Source organism: Ipomoea nil, unplaced genomic scaffold (genome assembly GCF_001879475.1).
Source record: "Ipomoea nil cultivar Tokyo-kokei standard unplaced genomic scaffold, Asagao_1.1 scaffold3377, whole genome shotgun sequence".
NCBI classification, from domain to species: domain Eukaryota; kingdom Viridiplantae; phylum Streptophyta; class Magnoliopsida; order Solanales; family Convolvulaceae; genus Ipomoea; species Ipomoea nil.
In genome coordinates this window covers 2,804,417-2,823,346 of record NW_017619805.1, presented here as the reverse complement: position 1 = coordinate 2,823,346, position 18,930 = coordinate 2,804,417, and the positions used below count along the sequence as shown (strand labels likewise).

The window sequence follows — 18,930 nt, the reverse complement described above, 5'->3', positions numbered from 1 at the left end:
TTTACAAATCAAGTTTTCGGACAAGCACAATGTATCAAAAGGAGCACAATGTATCAAAAGGAGCACGATATGTGCTGACAAGCACAATGTTCTAAAGGAGCAAAATGTTCTACAGGAGCACAATGTGAACAAGCACGATGCGTCCAAAGGAGCACAATGTGAACAAATCAGAAAAACACAATGTTCAAGTCAAGGAGCACGATGCTCAAGTCAAAGGAGCACAATGTGGCAAAGAAGCAAGATGATCAGAAATTGGACAAATTCGAAGGAATTTATTCTAAGTCTACCCACATGCCACAAGAAGCCAAAATTGCCTGAAAGACATTTGATCAGAACGGAAAAATATCTATGAAAGAAATGAATATAAAAACTTATCCTAGAAATAAATTCTATTAGATGAATTTATTTCAAAGATACGTTGGATATTCAATATGACAACAAAATAATATTTTGAACAAATCAATTCGAGATAAGATATTATCTTGTCAGGCAAGTTGACAATCAAATAAAAATTGAAGACCTACTATTGTCAACAATATCAGGCTATGAAGATTCAAATTTCAAATATCAAATTATCCCACTCCAACGGATATATTTGATTGCCTATAAAAAGCCATGAAGACTTGAAGACAGCAGCAGAGGTGCACAAGATAGACATGAGATAGAAGTGCAATACACACGAAAATTTAAAAGTGCAAGTGCTCAAATATTCTTAGAGACTTAGTCTGAATAGTCTCAAAAATCTAGTTGGAGAGAGATACAATTACCTTTGTATTTGTAATTGTAAAAAGAGTATAGCTGTGTGCAAAATACTCTAGTGAGTGTAGCTGTGTGCAAAACACTCGTAGTTGCTAAGTGTAGCTATGTGCAAGACACTTAGTTGGCGTTGAGTATAGCTGTGTGCGAAATACTCGGAGTTGAGTGTAGCTGTGTGCGAGACACTCGGAGTTGAGTGTAGCTGTGTGCGAGACACTCGGAGTTGGGTGTAGCTGTGTGCAAAATATTCGGAATAAGTGCCTGTGTAGCACTTGTTCACTATTGTAACTGTGTGTGGAAAATAGTGAATTTCTCCTAGACGCGAAAGGAGAAAAGTGGACTAGGAAGATTACGCCACTTCCGAACCACTATAAATTGCCTCTCTCATTTACATACCGCACTTACATTATTTGCTATATCTATCTATCTCATCCGACTAACCCGTTTACTATTCACGATTAATCTTCATCATCCGGGTTTAGTGTGTTCTCACGTATGCATGTGACTCAAACTTCTCGAGCTTAAATATTGAATTATTCTAAGCAAGTTTGACGTGTTGCATGTAACATTCGTTACACGGTCGACGTGATACGATATTTATTTACAATCTTGAATATTGTTATTATATATTGAGTGAACCATCTCCTTTATATATTCAAGATACCTTTGTTACTTTATTCTATCTTACATGCGTATTTAATTCATTAATTGGGCATAACTCTTTACATACTACCTATTCCGCTGTGCAGTTTAAACTTACTCTATTTACTTGATATTTAGAGTTGAAGTTACGAAAGAGTTATTTATTTTGAAAAAGCTTGAAAGTCTATTCACCGCCCCCCCCCCCCCCTCTAGACTTTCACCACCCTATCGGGACCAACAATTGGTATCAGAGCGGTTGTCTATTTGAGTCAACTTTGACTGCTAGACAGATCTCAAAAAATCAAGATGATGAAAAGAGATATGGCTCTTGCCCAAAATTTATTGTTTTCCTTAGAGAAATTTGATGATTGGAAAATTCGCATGCAGGTACATTTATCCGCATTACACGATGAAATGTGGGAAGTAGTTACGAGTGGTCCTATTGAAATTTTACAAGTCAACACCTCATCCATACAAACAAGTGACACTCCACAATACATTCCAAAACCAAAAGCGGAATGGTCTCGTGAAGATATAACAAGAAATAACTTGGACAATATTGCCAAGGATATTTTGTTTAAATCTATCGATGACACGATATTTCCAAAAGTTCGAAAGTGTCAATCCGCGAAGGAAGTTTGGGAAATGCTCATTCAAATTGGTGAAGGAGACGAGCAAGAAAAGGATAATAAGCTCACTATAGCATTAAAGAAATTCGAGGATTTCAAAATGCTAAACGACGAGAATATTACCGACATGGAAACAAGATTTGCCAAAATCTTAGGAGAGATTAATGATCTTGGAAAAGATATTAATCAAAAAGAAATTTCACTCAAAATTCTACGTGGTCTACCATCTACATGGGATATGAAGGTCATGGCCATGAGATATCATAGGGATTTAAAAACCCTATCGACCGATAAGCTCTTTAGTGATTTAAAAGCTTATGAATTTGAGATGAAATCAAGATTAGAGGAAGATCATGAAGAAAAGAAAAATGCACTTGTAGCCGAGCAACCATCATCCTCAAGGTCAGTACAAAATGTTGAATTATTGCCTAATGATCAATTTGCTCTCTTTGTCAAAAAATTTAGGAAATTCATGAAGAGAAGCAACTACAAGAAAAATCCACAAGGGAAATCGTGGAACGCAGCAAAGAATTCGAAGAAAGAAATTGTTGAGGAAGATTCGAATTTATGCTACAATTGTAGAAAGCCTGGACACTTTGCAGCAAGTTGTCCACACCCTAAGGTAAGTAAAAGTCAATATACAAATGTTTCTAACTCTCAACAGGAAGAATTCAAGCCCAAAGATAAAAGGTTCACAAAGGAGAGAAGAAAAGCACTTATTAGTGACCCACTTGAAATAAGTGAGTCAGAAGAATCTTCAAGTGATGAAAGTGACACCTCAAAGGATGACAATGCAATGTTTTGTCTGAGCATCTCCAACAATTCACCCTACGAGGACATGTGTCTTATGGCAAATGGAAATGAAGAAAATGAGGTAACATCTTACTCTTATGATTCTGTCAATTCTTCATTTTCTAGAGAGTCCTTCTTTCGCTTAATGGAAGAATGTCAAACCGTAATGGACACTCACTCTCAACTCAAAGAGCGCAATTGTCTTTTGATTCTCGAAAAAGATCAAATAAATGAGAAATTGCAAAATGCTCTACTTGAAGTGAAAGACTTGAAAGATAAAATTATTTGTCTTCAAGAAGAGTGTAAATCAAGGGAAGTGAGAGAACACAACCTTAGAGAGGTTACAGCAACATTTACACATTCATCCAAAATAATGGACAAAATGGTAAATATGCAAAAACCCTCAAGTGATAAAACCGGACTCGGTTATGATCCATCGTGTTCTCAAGCCTCCAAGAACTTGGCCAATTCTACTACTACTTTAAGTAATAAAGTCCAAGTAGTAAAATTTGTAAAAGGTCAAGAAAGCACAGTGAGACAAGGAATTGGTTACCAAACGAATGTCAAAATTAATACTGTTAGGCCGAAGCCCCAAAGAAACATTATTTCGCCTAAACAGTATACAAAAAGGCAAAATTTTGTTCCTAAATGGAAACACACCAATGAGTCTAGTGCACAAAGCCCTCATAGGAAAATGGGAAGGAATCCAAGAATTGAGGCAGGGAGATTTTATCCCTCAAAACAAGGTTGGGTTGGTTATATTAAACCATGGACTAAGTCCAGATTTAATGCCTATCCTAGGCCCAAACAGTCTTCTCCCCATGTGCCAAAGAATCGAGTAAATTTTCAAAAACCGGCACAAAAATTATTTTAAAAAATTAAATATGATTATAATGTGTTCAATGGTTACCAATCACCTAAACTTAGATCAGTGAGTACAAGGTGGATTTGGGTAACAAAAATGACTAACACCCAAGGACCCAAATCAAGTTGGGTACCTAAAAATGTTTAATTTGTTTGCAGGAAGTTTGGTACGTCGATAGTGGATGTTCTAGACACATGACTGGAAATAAATCTAGTCTTGTGAATCTTAAAAATATCGAAGGACCAAAAGTCGTATTCGGTGGAAATGAACGATACGGCATAACAAAAGGAATTGTTACAATTTTTCGAAATGGTTTGAAAATCGAAGATGTATCCTTTGTTGAAGGTCTAAAATTCAACTTGTTGAGTACAAGTCAATTTTGTGACAAAGGATATCTAGTTGAGTTCTTCAAAGACAAGTGCCAAGTGAAGAATAATTCCTCAGGAGAAGTTGTGCTCGAAGGAATAAGGAAGAAAAATATGTATGTTGTGGATTGGAACACAACAAAAGAATCAGTGTGTCTACTAGCAAACAACTCACACGCAACAAGTTGGGAATGGACAAGAAGTTGAATCATCTAAACTTCAAGACAATCAACAAGCTAGCAAGAAACAAACTCGTTGAAGGTTTACCCGACATTGTCTACAAGAAAGATCAAATATGTGATGCTTGCCAAAGAGGAAAGCAAATCAAGTCATCTTTCAAATCCAAAGCCCAAGAATCTACAACAAGACCTCTAAGTCTACTACACATGGATCTATTCGGTCCAGTAGACCCAGTAAGTCTAAGTGGTAAGAAATATACACTAGTTGTTGTTGATGATTTTTCCAGGTACACATGGACGATATTTCTCAAAAAAAAATGAAGTAGATCAAAAGCTGCCAGAACTACTCAAGCTACTACAAAACGAGAAAGACTTGAAAATTGCAAAAATCCGAACTGATCGAGGAACAGAGTTCGTGAATCAAGTAATTAAAGTCTACTGCAATTCTCAAGGAATTCTACATCAATTATCTGCCGCACGCACACCGCAACAAAATGGTGTAGCCGAAAGAAGAAATAGAACGCTAAAAGAAGCCGCACGAGTGATGATTACGTCAGCCGAGCTACCTAAAAGATATTGGGCTGAAGCAATCAACACCGCTTGCTATACGCAAAATCGAAGCTTGATACACAAGTCTTACAATAAGACTCCGTACGAATTATGGAAAGGGAGAAAACCTAAACTTAATTATTTTCATACTTTTGGCATCCAATGTTTTATTCTTAATAATGGTAAAACATATCTAAAGACTTTTGATGAGCGTGCAGATGAAGGAATATTTTTGGGATATTCATCTACCAGCAAAGCATTCAGAGTATTGAACAAGAAATCAATGGTGGTAGAAGAATCAATTCATGTTACATTTGATGAAGCTCATAAGAAGAAAACCCAGAGCAACAAAAATGATCAGGAAAGTTGTCAAGTTGAAAAGCCATTTAATGATACTGACATATCTTTCAAAGATCAAATTATACAGGGTATGGAGCAATTGGACATTGATTGCAATAGTGAAGGACACGTGGAAGTCAATGAAGATCCCCGCGTGGAAAGTCAAAATTCTCAAGTTGAAACACAAGTTGGAGATCAATCTGATGAGCAAAATGTGTCTACCTCCAACTTATCTACTGAGCAAGGAAACGTGGAAAGCCCATGCAACCTACAATCTGACTTGAGATGGCTCAAAAATCACCCTCCAGAGCTAGTGATTGGAGATCCACGAGAAGGAGTAAAAACAAGGTCCTCAAATATACATACTTTATTTTCTTGTTTTCTTTCTCAGGTGGAGCCCACAAGCATTGAAGAAGCTCTAAGTGATCCTGATTGGATTAATGCAATGCAAGAAGAGCTCGATCAATTTAAAAGAAGTGACGTATGGGAATTAGTTCCAAGACCTGAAAATTACAATGTAATTGGAACAAAATGGGTCTTTCGGAATAAAGCAAATGAGGATGGAACTGTCATACGAAATAAAGCACGTTTAGTGGCAAAAGAATATTCACAAGAAGAAGGCATAGACTTCGATGAAACGTTTGCACCCGTTGCAAGACTGGAAGCCATCAGAATATTTCTAGCATATGCCGCGTACAAGAATTTCACTGTCTATCAAATGGACATGAAAAGTGCATTTTTGAAACGGCTTACTTGAAGAAGAAGTCTACGTTGAGCAACCTCCCGGTTTCGAGGTAAAAGGTGATATTAATAAGGTCTACAGATTAAAGAAGGCGTTATATGGGTTAAAACAAGCACCGAGAGCTTGGTATGACACTCTATCAACGTTCCTAATTAACTGTGGTTTTACAAAAGGCCTTGTTGATAAAACCTTGTTTAGAATTCAAGAAAATGATCACATTTTATTGGTACAAATTTATGTCGATGATATTATATTTAGTAGTACTAATAAAACTTTATGTGAGAAATTTTCCAAGCTAATGCAGAATAAGTTCGAGATGAGCATGATGGGAGAGTTGAACTACTTTCTTGGATTACAAGTAAAGCAACTCAATGAAGGAATATTCATCAATCAGGCTAAATACACGAAAGATCTTATAAAGAAATTCGGTCAAGATGGAAAATCCTCAATCAAGATCCCAATGAGCACATCTTTAAGATTGGATAAAGATGATGAAGGCAAGGACGTTGACGAAACAAAATATCGAGGAATGATTGGATCATTACTATACCTCACTGCAAGCCGACCAGATATATCTTATTCAGTGGGAGTATGTGCCAGGTTCCAGTCAAAGCCAAAAGAAAGTCATTTTCTTGCTACTAAGAAAATCATCCGATACCTAAAAGGAACAGTCAATGTGGGATTATGGTATCCCAAAGAAGGTAATTTTACACTAACCGGTTTCTCAGATGCAGATTTTGCAGGATGTAAAATCGATCGAAAAAGTACCTCAGGGACATGCCAGTTCTTAGGGGGAAGATTGGTATCATGGTTTAGCAAAAAGCAAAACTCCATAGCCACGAGTACAGCCGAAGCTGAATATATAGCTGCTGGGAGTTGTTGCGCGCAAATTCTTTGGATGAAACAATAGCTGAAAGATTATGGCGTGAATTGTGAAAATGTCAACATAATGTGTGACAATACAAGTGCCATAGCTATAACTCACAATCCCGTGTTACATTCAAGAACAAAACACATTGATGTGAGACATCATTTTATCCGGGATCATGTTGAAAAGAAGGAATTATCAATCGAATACATCCCTACCGAGAATCAATTAGCTGATATTCTCACAAAGCCTCTATGTGAATCAAGATTTTCGAAATTAAGACACGAGATGGGCATGATTGAATTGAGCTAAGTTTCTAAACTTTATTTATATTATAAGCTCAATTTTTCATCTGAAATTTTGTTACTTCATCTGATAGATTATTTTCGTGCCTATGTGTCACACATGCAAAAGATGTCACATCTTTATATTTAAGTCTATCTATCTCAATTAAATGTGATAAAGCACATAATGCTTGCATGTCTCTTCTATCGTGTATCAATATTTTTATATACATATATATACACAAATAAATTTAGATCTACACAATCTTACCATTTAAGAGTGACAAGATAGTATGATGATGGTTTCTATCTTAAATGAGAACACTTTTTTATGGTAGTTGTATATAATAAATTGTCTAGAAAGAATCAATTTTCTTTTTCTTTCTCCAAACTACATAAAAACGTGTAGATATGCATATATTGTTTTTGGAACAGATTTAGTGCTCTATGAATTTTATTTCAGGTAAAATCAGTCCGAGTATCTAAATTTTTGGCGCCACATCAGCAGACAAATTGGATGGAGAATAAATAACCTAAACCAACTATTAGTTAGGTCAAAGGTTGGAAGCTATTGGAATATCAAAAATACCCCTCACTTATTTAAAAGTAAACATTTAATTGTGAGGATATTTGTGTAAAGATACCTTCCTTCCACCCAACCGGTTGGAAGAGCCACTATTACACTCAAAACTCTCAAAATCCTTTCATCTTCCATAGCCGAAACACTCAATCTTCATCCCTTTCAAAATCTTCAATCCCTCAATCTCTAAAAATACCAAGCACATTATGGCTACCATTGGAGATTCAAGTTCTCAACCGAATGAAGAACACTCTACACAACTCAACCTCACGAAGCTAGCAGTTGGAATCAAGGCCGGAGGAAGTTTTGACCCTCAAGGATTTCTTAAAGAAGCCGAGAACTCACATCTTGCACAAAGAATCATCCATGCACTTCAACAAAGTAATTTCATGAGGTTATGTTCTTATCCATACTCAGGATTTTATGATGAAGATGTAGCAGATTTTTATGTGAATGCCAAGGTTGTTGGATGGACCATTGAGTCGACCGTGAATGGAACTCTCATCACCATTGATGAACAAGAGTTGCACACAACCTTTGGACTGCCTATATCTAGTCCAGAACAACCACTGTTGGACTTAGATGTTCACACATATGATCACACGGAAATTTGGACAGAAATTCGAAATGAGAATGCTTCTCTCGAACCAAATCTTTCCGGTCAAAAATCTGATTTGAAGTTTGAGTATGAGATGCTAGTTAAAATCCTCTATAAATGTGTATTGTGCAAATTGAATAGTATGGAGGATATATCACCCGTGAGAATTGGATATTTGCATGCTGTGATGAATGGTGTTAGGGGTGAATGGAGTAAGCTTATCTTGAGCCGGATTGCACATTTTGTGAAAGGTGCGAAAATTAGGAATGGCAAGTTCAACCGCATCCTAGGGTTCGGGTTGCTTATTGGAGAAATTATAAAAATGAAAGGGTTACCAATGAGATCAAGAAAGCCTTTTGGAAGTAACCGAATTTTGTTTAAGGATCATGAAGTATCAACTGATTTGACCTCCAAGAGAAAAAGGAAACCGAGAGGCATTCCTACTAGGAAAAGGCCAGTTGTAGAAATTCTTGGTTTATCTTCTCAACCCTCAACTCAATCCCATGAAAACCCTACCTCAAGCCAAAATCCAAACACAACCCAAAATCCAACCATAAGTCACAATCCCAATACAAGCCAAAGTTTATTGAATCCCTTTTCCCAAATTGCCGAAATAGAGTCAATGATGAATGAGGAGATTTATCAAGTTGATGGACTTGATTTGGTCTTGGTGAATGAATACCGAAGAGTCCTAAATTGGAGAAAATGGAGACTTGGTTCTTATCAAGATTTGATGACAAAGGGACCGAGTATGCAAGAAGAAGAATTATTTTCCTTGAATTGGATTGGTAATTTTGATGTTGGCCATGCAACTTTGATGTCTACGGTGAATGGGACATTTGTGAATAAATTGAAAGCTAAGTTGGCCGAGACTACTCTTGATGGCACAGTCCAAGGAGATATGCCTACCCAAGATGATTTCCTAGTTGATATTGATGAATTTGTCACAAGGAATGTAGAAGAAGTAAATGTCACATGTGGTGCACATTTAATGGACAGTGGCTTATATGATGTGAGTATCTTGAACTTCACTGAAATAAGTCAAGATCAAAATGCCATGCAAGCTAGCCAACACACGGAGGAAATTCAATCCATTCATGCAGAAAGTGCATAAGGTGACACGCACGTGTTACACACACCGGAAAGATAAGGATATCAAGTGGAAAATCAAGCACAATCTCACATGCTTGAAGTCAATTCTGCTCAAGAAGGAGCAAGGAAGGTGTGTTCCCACAACCCGAGAAGAGCAAGACATTGATGGCAGAACCTCAAAAGAAAAATTGGAAAATCTGGAGAAAGTTGTACTAAACCTTGTTGACCGAATGGAAAGCATGTTTCAAGGCATCTACACTCATGTGGATCATGTTGTCAATACTTAAGGTGGAAAATTCGAAACATCTTTTGATGAAAATCGGAGGAGTCAACAACATTTGATCGACACCCACCAAGCACTTGAGAGACAAGTTGGAGGATTGAATGCAAATGTCAAGGGGCAACTCAATGAGTTCTACATCCAACTCTCTCAAATCCTCAAGAATTCTGGAAAGGCAAATGAAGCAATTGCCGTGAGTCAAAGCCAAGGAATTCTCAATGTTGTTCATCAACATGAGAAGCAGATTAGTGATGTCCACACGGATCTCATCTCCGTCAACACCAAAGTAGGCTGTCTTCGAGGATCATATGAAAATATTTCCGAATCCATTTCATCTCTTCGTGAATCGGTTCAAACACTCCTTGATTACGCCAAAAAAGGGGTAAGAGAGATTCAGTCATTTGGAAGGCATGCTTGAGATGATGATGACTGACATGGCCACCCGAAATGTTGGCACAAGCAGTAGTAGAGGTGGAGGAGGCAGATTTGCTGGCAGAAATGTTGCTAGAAGAGGAGGATTAGAATATTGGTTCGGTGGTGGTGAGGCTGGCAGTCCAGGAGGATCAAGCAGCGCAAATACCACTAACCGTTCTTTTCGTGACATTGTTTGTGCAGGAGGAAATGTTGAGCAAATTAATTGGTATAACCGTGCAGCTCTCTATTTGGAATCCACACCAAGAGATGGTAGAGTTGAAATGCCAAAGTTGGTAACTTTGAATGATCTACCAAAGGGAATGAAGAAGAGTGGTCCAAGTGATCAAAATTTATGGGTTTCGAATGAGAATTTCAGGAGAATCCAAAGCTATGCTAGAGCTTTGATGATCATGGTTCTAAAGGACTATATCAAAGTCAATGATGCCGAGCTACAAAATGGAAGAAGTCTAGAAGAGTGCATCATATGGTATGAAGAAAGTATACTGCCCGGAAGCAACATCATTGAAGCATTCAACTACTATTCAGTTGGGCAGGTATGCAACAATTATGCCATTAGTGACAATTTCATTGATGTTCAAAATCATATAAATCATGTGCTTAAAGAGAGGAGAAACAAAGTAATTAGATGATTTGTATGATTGTCACATTTGTTTTTGTACGGTCCACGAGAACATGAACCCATGAACAATTTGGAACAATTTGGAATGATTCGAATTATCTGTTTATGATGCTACTAGTTTTCCTTGTTATTTATTGATATTTTATTTGTCTTGAAAGGTAACATTTTTAGCTTAGTTTGTATCAAATCGCATAAATTGGAAAAATGCAAAAATTCATTATTATTAAAGTCCAAAAATGCGAATAGGAATTTTAGTTGCTAAAAATACCTTTCTTAGAGTCAAAATCAAATGTTAAACTCGTCTTGGCTATGTCGAAGTTAATAAAATCTTTTGAAAAATAATTGTTTTTAAAAGACAAGCCAAATGACTGAGTATAGGTTTTGGCGTCATCAAAAAGGGGGAAAATTGATAAGAATATTTTTGTAAATTTTGATGAAGCCAAATGTACTTTAGATCCCCTCAGTTTTTAGGTCTTTGAGTACAAGCATCATAAATCAGAATAGCGAATCAAAAGGAATCTACCATACGAAGAACAAAATTAATTTGAGAAATTAATTATGGTCCTACGAGTATTCATCCGAGAAAGAAGCATAAAGGAATGGCGTTGCAAAGAATAATTGGATGAGCCTAACGGCGAAATGGTAGAAGTCCTTAATAAAAACAATCACACCCAAGATCGATTCCCCCCCCCCCCCAAGGATTAAATTTTTACAAATCATGTTTTCGGACAAGCACAATGTATCAAAAGGAGCACGATGTGTGCTGACAAGCACAATGTGTGCTAAGGAGTACAATGTATCAAAAGGAGCACAATGTTCTAAAGGAAAGGAGCAAAATGTTCTACAGGAGCACAATGTGAACAAGCACGATGCGTCCAAAGGAGCACAATGTGACCAAATCAGAAAAGCACAATGTTCAAGTCAAGGAGTACGATGCTCAAGTCAAAGGAGCACAATGTGGCAAAGAAGCAAGATGATCAGAAATTGGACAAATTCGAAGGAATTTATTCTAAGTCTACCCACATGCCACAAGAAGCCAAAATTGCCTGAAAGACATTTGATCAGAACGGAAAAATATCTATGAAAGAAATGAATATAAAAACTTATCCTAGAAATAAATTCTATCAGATGAATTTATTTCAAAGATACGTTGGATATTCAATATGACAACAAAATAATATTTTGAACAAATCAATTGGAGATAAGATATTATCTTGTCAGGCAAGTTGACAATCAAATAAAAATTGAAGACCTACTATTGTCAACAATATCAGGCTATGAAGATTCAAATTTCAAATATCAAATTATCCCACTCCAACGGATATATTTGATTGCCTATAAAAAGCCATGAAGACTTGAAGACAGCAGCAGAGGTGCACAAGATATACACGAGATAGAAGTGCAATACACACGAAAATTTAAAAGTGCAAGTGCTCAAATATTCTTAGAGACTTAGTCTGAATAGTCTCAAAAATCTAGTTGGAGAGAGATGCAATTACCTTTGTATTTGTAATTGTAAAAAGAGTATAGCTGTGTGCAAAATACTCTAGTGAGTGTAGCTGTGTGCAAAACACTCGTAGTTGCTAAGTGTAGCTGTGTGCAAGACACTTAGTTGGCGTTGAGTATAGCTGTGTGCGAAATACTCGGAGTTGAGTGTAGCTGTGTGTGAGACACTCGGAGTTGGGTGTAGCTGTGTGGAAAACATCCGGAAGAAGTGCCTGTGTAGCACTTATTCACTATTGTAACTGTGTGTGGAAAATAGTGAATTTCTCCTAGACGCGAAAGGAGAAAAGTGGACTAGGAAGATTACGCCACTTCCGAACCACTATAAATTTCCTCTCTCATTTACATACCGCACTTACATAATTTGCTCTATCTATTTATCTTATCCGACTAACCCGTTTACTATTCACAATCAATTTAAATCGTTCGGGTTCAGTGTGTTTTCACGTATGCATGTGACTCAAACTTCTCGAGCTTAAATATTGAATTATACTAAGCAAGTTTGACGTGTTGCATGTAACATTCGTTACACGGTCGACGTGATACGATATTTATTTACAATCTTGAATATTGTTATTATATATTGAGTGAACCATCTCCTTTATATATTCAAGATACCTCTGTTACTTTATTCTATCTTACATGCGTATTTAATTCATTAATTGGGCATAACTCTTTACATACTACCTATTCCGCTGTGCAGTTTAAACTTACTCTATTTACTTGATATTTAGAGTTGAAGTTACCAAAGTGTTATTTATTTTGAAAAAGCTTGAAAGTCTATTCACCCCCCCCCCCATCTAGACTTTCACCACCCTATCGGGACCAACAGAATCATTCTTCACTTGACATTTGTCTTTGAAGAATTCTACTAGATATCATTTGTCACAAAATTGACTTGTACTTAACAAGTTGAATTTTAGACCTTCAACAAAGGAAACATCTTCAATTTTGAAGCCATTGCGGGATATTGTACCAATTCCTTTGGTTATGCCGTATCGTTCATTTCCACCGAATACGACTTTTGGTCCTTCGATATTTTTGAAATTCACAAGACTGGATTTATTTCCGGTCATATGTCTAGAACATCCACTATCGAAGTACCAAATTTCCTCATCTTCTTCATTTTCATTAGCCATAAGACACATGTCCTCGTAGGATGAGTTGTTGGAGATACTCATGTAAAACATTGCATTGTCATCTTTTGAGGTGTCACTTTCATCACTTGAAGACTCCTCTAGTCCTCTGACTCACTTGTCTCAAGTGGGTCACTAATAAGTGTTTTTCTTCTCTCCTTTGTGAACCTTTTATCTTTGGTCTTGAATTCTTCCTGTTGAGGGTTAGAAGTTGATGGTTGCTCGGTTATGAGTGCGTTGTTCTTTTCTTCATGATCTTCCTCGATCCTTGATTTCATCTCAAACTCATAAGCCTTTAGATCACTAAAAAGCTTATCAGTTGATAGGGTTTTTAGATCTCTATGATCTCTCATGGCCGTGACCTTCATGTCCCATGTAAATGGTAGACCACGTAGAATTTTGAGTGAGATTTCCTTTTGATTAATGTCTTTTCCAAGATCATTAATTTCTCCTAGGATTTTAGCAAATCTTGTTTCCATATCAGTAATATTCTAGCCGTTTAGCATTTTGAAATCCTCGAATTTCTTTAATGCTATGGTGAGCTTATTATCATTTTCTTGCTCATCTCCTTCACCAATTTGAATGAGCGTTTCCCAAACTTCTTTTGTGGATTGGCATTTTCAAACTTTTGGAAATATCGTGTCATCGATAGATTTAAACAAAATATCCTTAGCAATATTGTCCAAGTTATTTCTTGTTCTATCTTCACGAGACCATTCCACCTTTGGTTTTGGAATGTATTGCTGAGTGTCGCTCGTTTGTACGGATGAAGTGTTGACTTGCAAAATTTCAATAGGACCACTAGTGATTACTTCCCACATTTCATCATGTAATGCGGATAAGTGTACCTGCATGCGAATTTTCCAATCATCAAATTTTTTTAAGGAGAATAATAAATTTTGGGCAAGAGCCATATCTCTTTTCATCATCTTGATTTTTGGAGATCTGTCTAGCAGTCAAAATTGACTCAAATAGACAACCGCTCTGATACCAATTGTTGGTCCCAATAGGGTGGTAAAAGTCTAGAGGGTGAATAGACTTTTAAACTTTTTCACAATAAATAACTCTTTGGTAACTTCAACTCTAAGTAACAAGTAAATAGAGTAGTATTGAACTTGAACTGCACAACGGAATATATAAGTGTAAAGAGTTATGCCCAATCAATAATTTGAATCACATGCACGTGTAGGATAAGCTCAGATGATGTGTAAGGATGACATGAATATCTTGAATATTTAAAGGAGATGGTGCACTCAATATTTAATAATGATATTCAAGATTGTAAATAAGACTTCCTGTCATGTCAACCGTATGATGAATGTTACATGCAACATGTCAAACTTGCTTAGAATAAATCAAATGTTAAGCATGGAAAGTTTGAGTTACATGCATACGTGAGAACACACTAAACCCGAAAGATTAAGATTAACAGTGAATAGTAAACGTGTTAGTCGGATAAGATAGATAGATAGAGCGAATTATGTAAGTGCGGTATGTAAATGATAGAGGCAATTTATAGTGGTTCGGAAGTGGCGTATTCTTCCTAGTCCACTTTATTCCATTCACTTCTAGGAGTAATTCATTATTTTCCACACACAGTTACAATACTGAATAAGCGCTACACAAGCACTTCTTCCGGATGTCTTGCACACAGCTACACCCAACTCCGAGTGTTTCGCACACAGCTACACTCAACTCCGAGTATTTCGCACACAGCTATACTCAACGCCAACTAAGTGTTTTGCACACAGCAACACTTAGCAACAACGAGTGTTTTGCACACAGCTACACTCACTAGAGTATTTTGCACACAACTATACTCTTTTTACAATTAAAAATACAAAGGCGTAATTGTATCTCTCTCCAAATGATTTTGAGACTATTCAGACTAAGTCTCTCTTCTAGATATCTCAATGAATATTTAGCACTTCCACTTTTTCACCCGCGTGTTCTCTTGTATTTTTTTTTTTGTATTCACCTCTATTTGTTTTTCAAGTCTTCATGGCCTTTTTATAGATGATCAAATATATCCGTTGGAGTGAGATATTTTGATATTTGAAGTTTGAATCTTGTAGCCTGATATTGTTGACAATGTTAGGTCTTCAATTTTGATTTGATTGTCAACTTGCCTGACAAGATAATATTTTTATTTCAACTTGATTTTCAAGTTGTTTCTAAAATATTATTTTCCTTGTCTATTTTGAAGTTCCAACGTCTCTTTGCAATAAGTTCTTCTGATAGAATTTATTTCTAGGATAAGATTTTTTATCCATGCCTTCATAAATTTTCCACCGTTCTGATCATATCTTCAGGCAATTTGGATTCTTGTGACATGTGAGATGTACCAACATAAAATTCTTTCGAATTTATCTATTTTCTGATCATATTGCTTCTTTGAGACGCACTGTGCTCTAAAAATCCGATCTTGCTTTGTTTGACTTGGCACTTCTTGCTTCTTTGACTTGCTACATCGTGCTTTTCTGATTTGGCCACATTGTGCTCCTTTTCGCATCTTGCTTCTTTGACTTTAACACATTGTGCTTGTTTGACTTGAGGGATTGTGGTGATTCTTTCTGAATTCCGGCTTATAAAAAATAAGTCCTTGGGGGAGAATCAATCTCAAGTGTGATCATTATATGTAAGGAGTTCTACCATTTCGCCGTTAGGCTCATCCAATCATTCTTTGTAACCCCATTGTTTAGTACTTCTGTTCCAGATGAATACTTATAGGACCAAAATTAATTCTCTAAATTAATTTTGTTCTTCATGTGGTAGACTTTCCTTTGCATACTCATTTTGATATTCTGATATATGATGCTTGTACTAAAGACCTAAATTCTAAGGGGATCTAAAGTACATTTGGCTCATCAAAACTTTATTACAAAAATATTCCTATCACGTCCAACTACCAATATCCGTAGAGTTGTCCCTACACGGAAACAAGCACTCTTCTATCAACAAAACTAACAATTTCTTCTCTCCAGTCAATGTGGGTCTCTCGGGGTGATATTCTTTATGGAACTCTTCTGTACTCCCGGTCATGTATCTCAAATACGCTTGATGTGTCAACCTCGCGTTGGCAACCCAATCCTCCCGGTCATACTTATCCAATCCATCCAACGGTAGGTCAAACCAATTTGACAATTTTTGTGGTGTCAATTCTACTTTCGTGCCTCTCACATTAGAGACAATCGAAGTCACTCCCTTCTTATGTTTTATGGACAAATTCTCGTAAAATTCAATCACTAAATCGAGATAAATTTCCACTTGGATTCTCAAAAATTTCCTCAATAAACCTCGATTCTCCAATATACTATTAAAATCTTCAGAAAAGAATTCTGGGAAATAGGTTTTACCTCCTATTACTGAGTAGGTAGGTGCTTTCTGACTGGTTCCCTCTACTTGTTGTTTTCCCTTCACCATTGTGGTTCAAACTTGTTGTCTTGATCTTGTTAAAATTGCAGTGGATGACCCAACTAGTATTTTTCTTGCACTTAGTATGGCCTAGGACAGACACTCTTGAAGTTTCCTTGAAGAAAGATGTTGATTTGGAGGAGATATGTTTTTGGTTGAGGTTGAGGCAGTGTGCAGCTAAGAAGAGAAGAAGAAGAAGATGTGAATTTGGTCTCTCTGCTTTGGAAAAACAACTCAAGGGTTTAAGGTGGTGGGGCTTGGCTGTAATACCCCATAATTTCTGAGCACTATACGAGGACTGTATGTGCATACAGAGTTAGTTTTATTAAATTCTCCTATCCTTCTTACCTAATTTTATTTTATTTCTTGGGCTCTAAGTACGTTATCATCCCAAATCCATATTATTATTTCTCCGCCAATACTTTTCCTTATCTTTTATATATATATATATATATATATATATATATATATATATATATATATATATATATATATAAACTACACGTTTTTCCTTATTATCACCATAATTACGTTCCTAATACTACTCTTAATCATTCCTAATTATAATAATAATTATTATTATTATTTTAGTCATAATAATAATTATTATCTTAATTATCATTAGCATTCTAATCCGTTACTAATACGCCATGCTATTCCTAATCATCTCCTTATATCTCTCCTTATATCTATATCTACACACGGCGAATGGGGTAAAGGGAAAATAAACCTAGTGAACTACCTCTCTCTTCTTCTCTCTGTCTCCGCAAAAATACTCCGGACGACACCATTTTCCAGCCCAAACTTTCCTGCAGGTAACAATTAATTCCAGCCGTGGTAGCTTTGAATTCTTGGGTGAATCGCAACAAATTTCTGGGCAGGATTTCCTAAGCGGCAGCGTGTATATGATGCTTGTTTCGGCAGAATGGTGGAAATTGATGAAAATTGATGAGATAAAGATAGATTGTTGATGGACGGATGAAGATGATGATGTTTGGTTCCTTATCGAGGAGGTTAGAAGTAATGAAGTGTTGTTAGAAATTTTGAGCTTCAAGGGTAAGATTTCATGTTCATCAAAATTACTTTTCCTGAAAATATATATGTTGAGTGAATGTGAATATGATGAATATGATATCTATGACTATATATACTAAAGCTATTTGTTCTAAAAATCTATTTATGCGAATTATGTGTTGTATGGTATAAGTTATAATGTTCATGTGATCACAAGTGCATTATAATAATGTGTGGGGTGATTCTCGAGCTATCGAGAATGGGCTTCGACGTGTCGAGCCCTGAAAACTTGGCTTGGTAAATTTTTGGTGTGATGTATGGTTAAAATTGTACTACCACTGGATTATGTACTATAATTATATTTTGGACAAATCATGTGGAGAAAATGTATTTTGAAGGAAATTGTATATTTTGAGAAAAAATGTATTATAGAGAAATTGTATATTTTGGAGAGAAGTATATCTTGTAAAAATGAAGAATTTATTTTTGGAGAAAAGTATTTATCTTGTGGAGAAATAATGAAATTTTGAGAAAATAATGTACAGTGTGGTGTTCAGTAAATGTGAGTACTGTTCACTTGGACTAATTACTACTCCTTGGGCTTGGAATCCCATGAGGGTGTATCACTTATGTTATGATCCAGTTTCCAAATTGTTTGAGTGGTAGTAGGTAGGAAAACCTGACTACATGGATCATATACTACCTAGTGGCTTGGAATTTCCTAAGGGTGTACACATAGGTTTTAGTTCAGATTCTAAGTGAATTTCGACGAGGTTTGTTAATTCTCCACTTATAATTATTATTAATTCTCGATACAAAGAAAAGTACAACTCCACATGTATTTTGGAAAAGTATATAAGTATATGAATTTTTGAAAATATAAAATCTAAGCCTATATTTTACGGAGTGAAGTGAATCTTACTTAGCTTATGCTAATTTTTGTCTACACCATATTTTGTTGCAAATTATTTTTACAGGTGAACATGGATAACAGGATTCAAGATGAATTCAAGTTGAGCAGGAATTAAATAGACTCATTGGAGATTTGATATTTTGAGAGTAAATGATTGTAATGTTATTTGTAGTTGATGTAATAAGTTGAATTTGGATATTATTTGATGTTGGAAAGATTAGCCTTAGCACTTAGGTTGTGGTTACCTAAGTGTGGCGGTAACACCCATTTTCTTTTGGTTAGTTAATGCTTCCGCTATGATTTTAGTAAATTGTAAATTAAGAAAAAAATTAAGGA

At 36.0% G+C, this 18,930-nt stretch overlaps 1 long non-coding RNA gene across 1 annotated transcript; it reads right to left on the bottom strand.

Annotated features, from left to right (window-relative positions):
• Window positions 1–508: 508 nt before the first annotated feature.
• On the bottom strand, window positions 509–18,304 carry LOC109170922. Its single transcript, XR_002052504.1, has 3 exons — window positions 18,225–18,304; window positions 7,695–7,702; window positions 509–520 (listed from the first exon to the last, which is right to left on the bottom strand). It is a non-coding gene; the product is annotated as an uncharacterized LOC109170922 (long non-coding RNA).
• Between the last annotated feature and the right edge of the window lie 626 nt (window positions 18,305–18,930).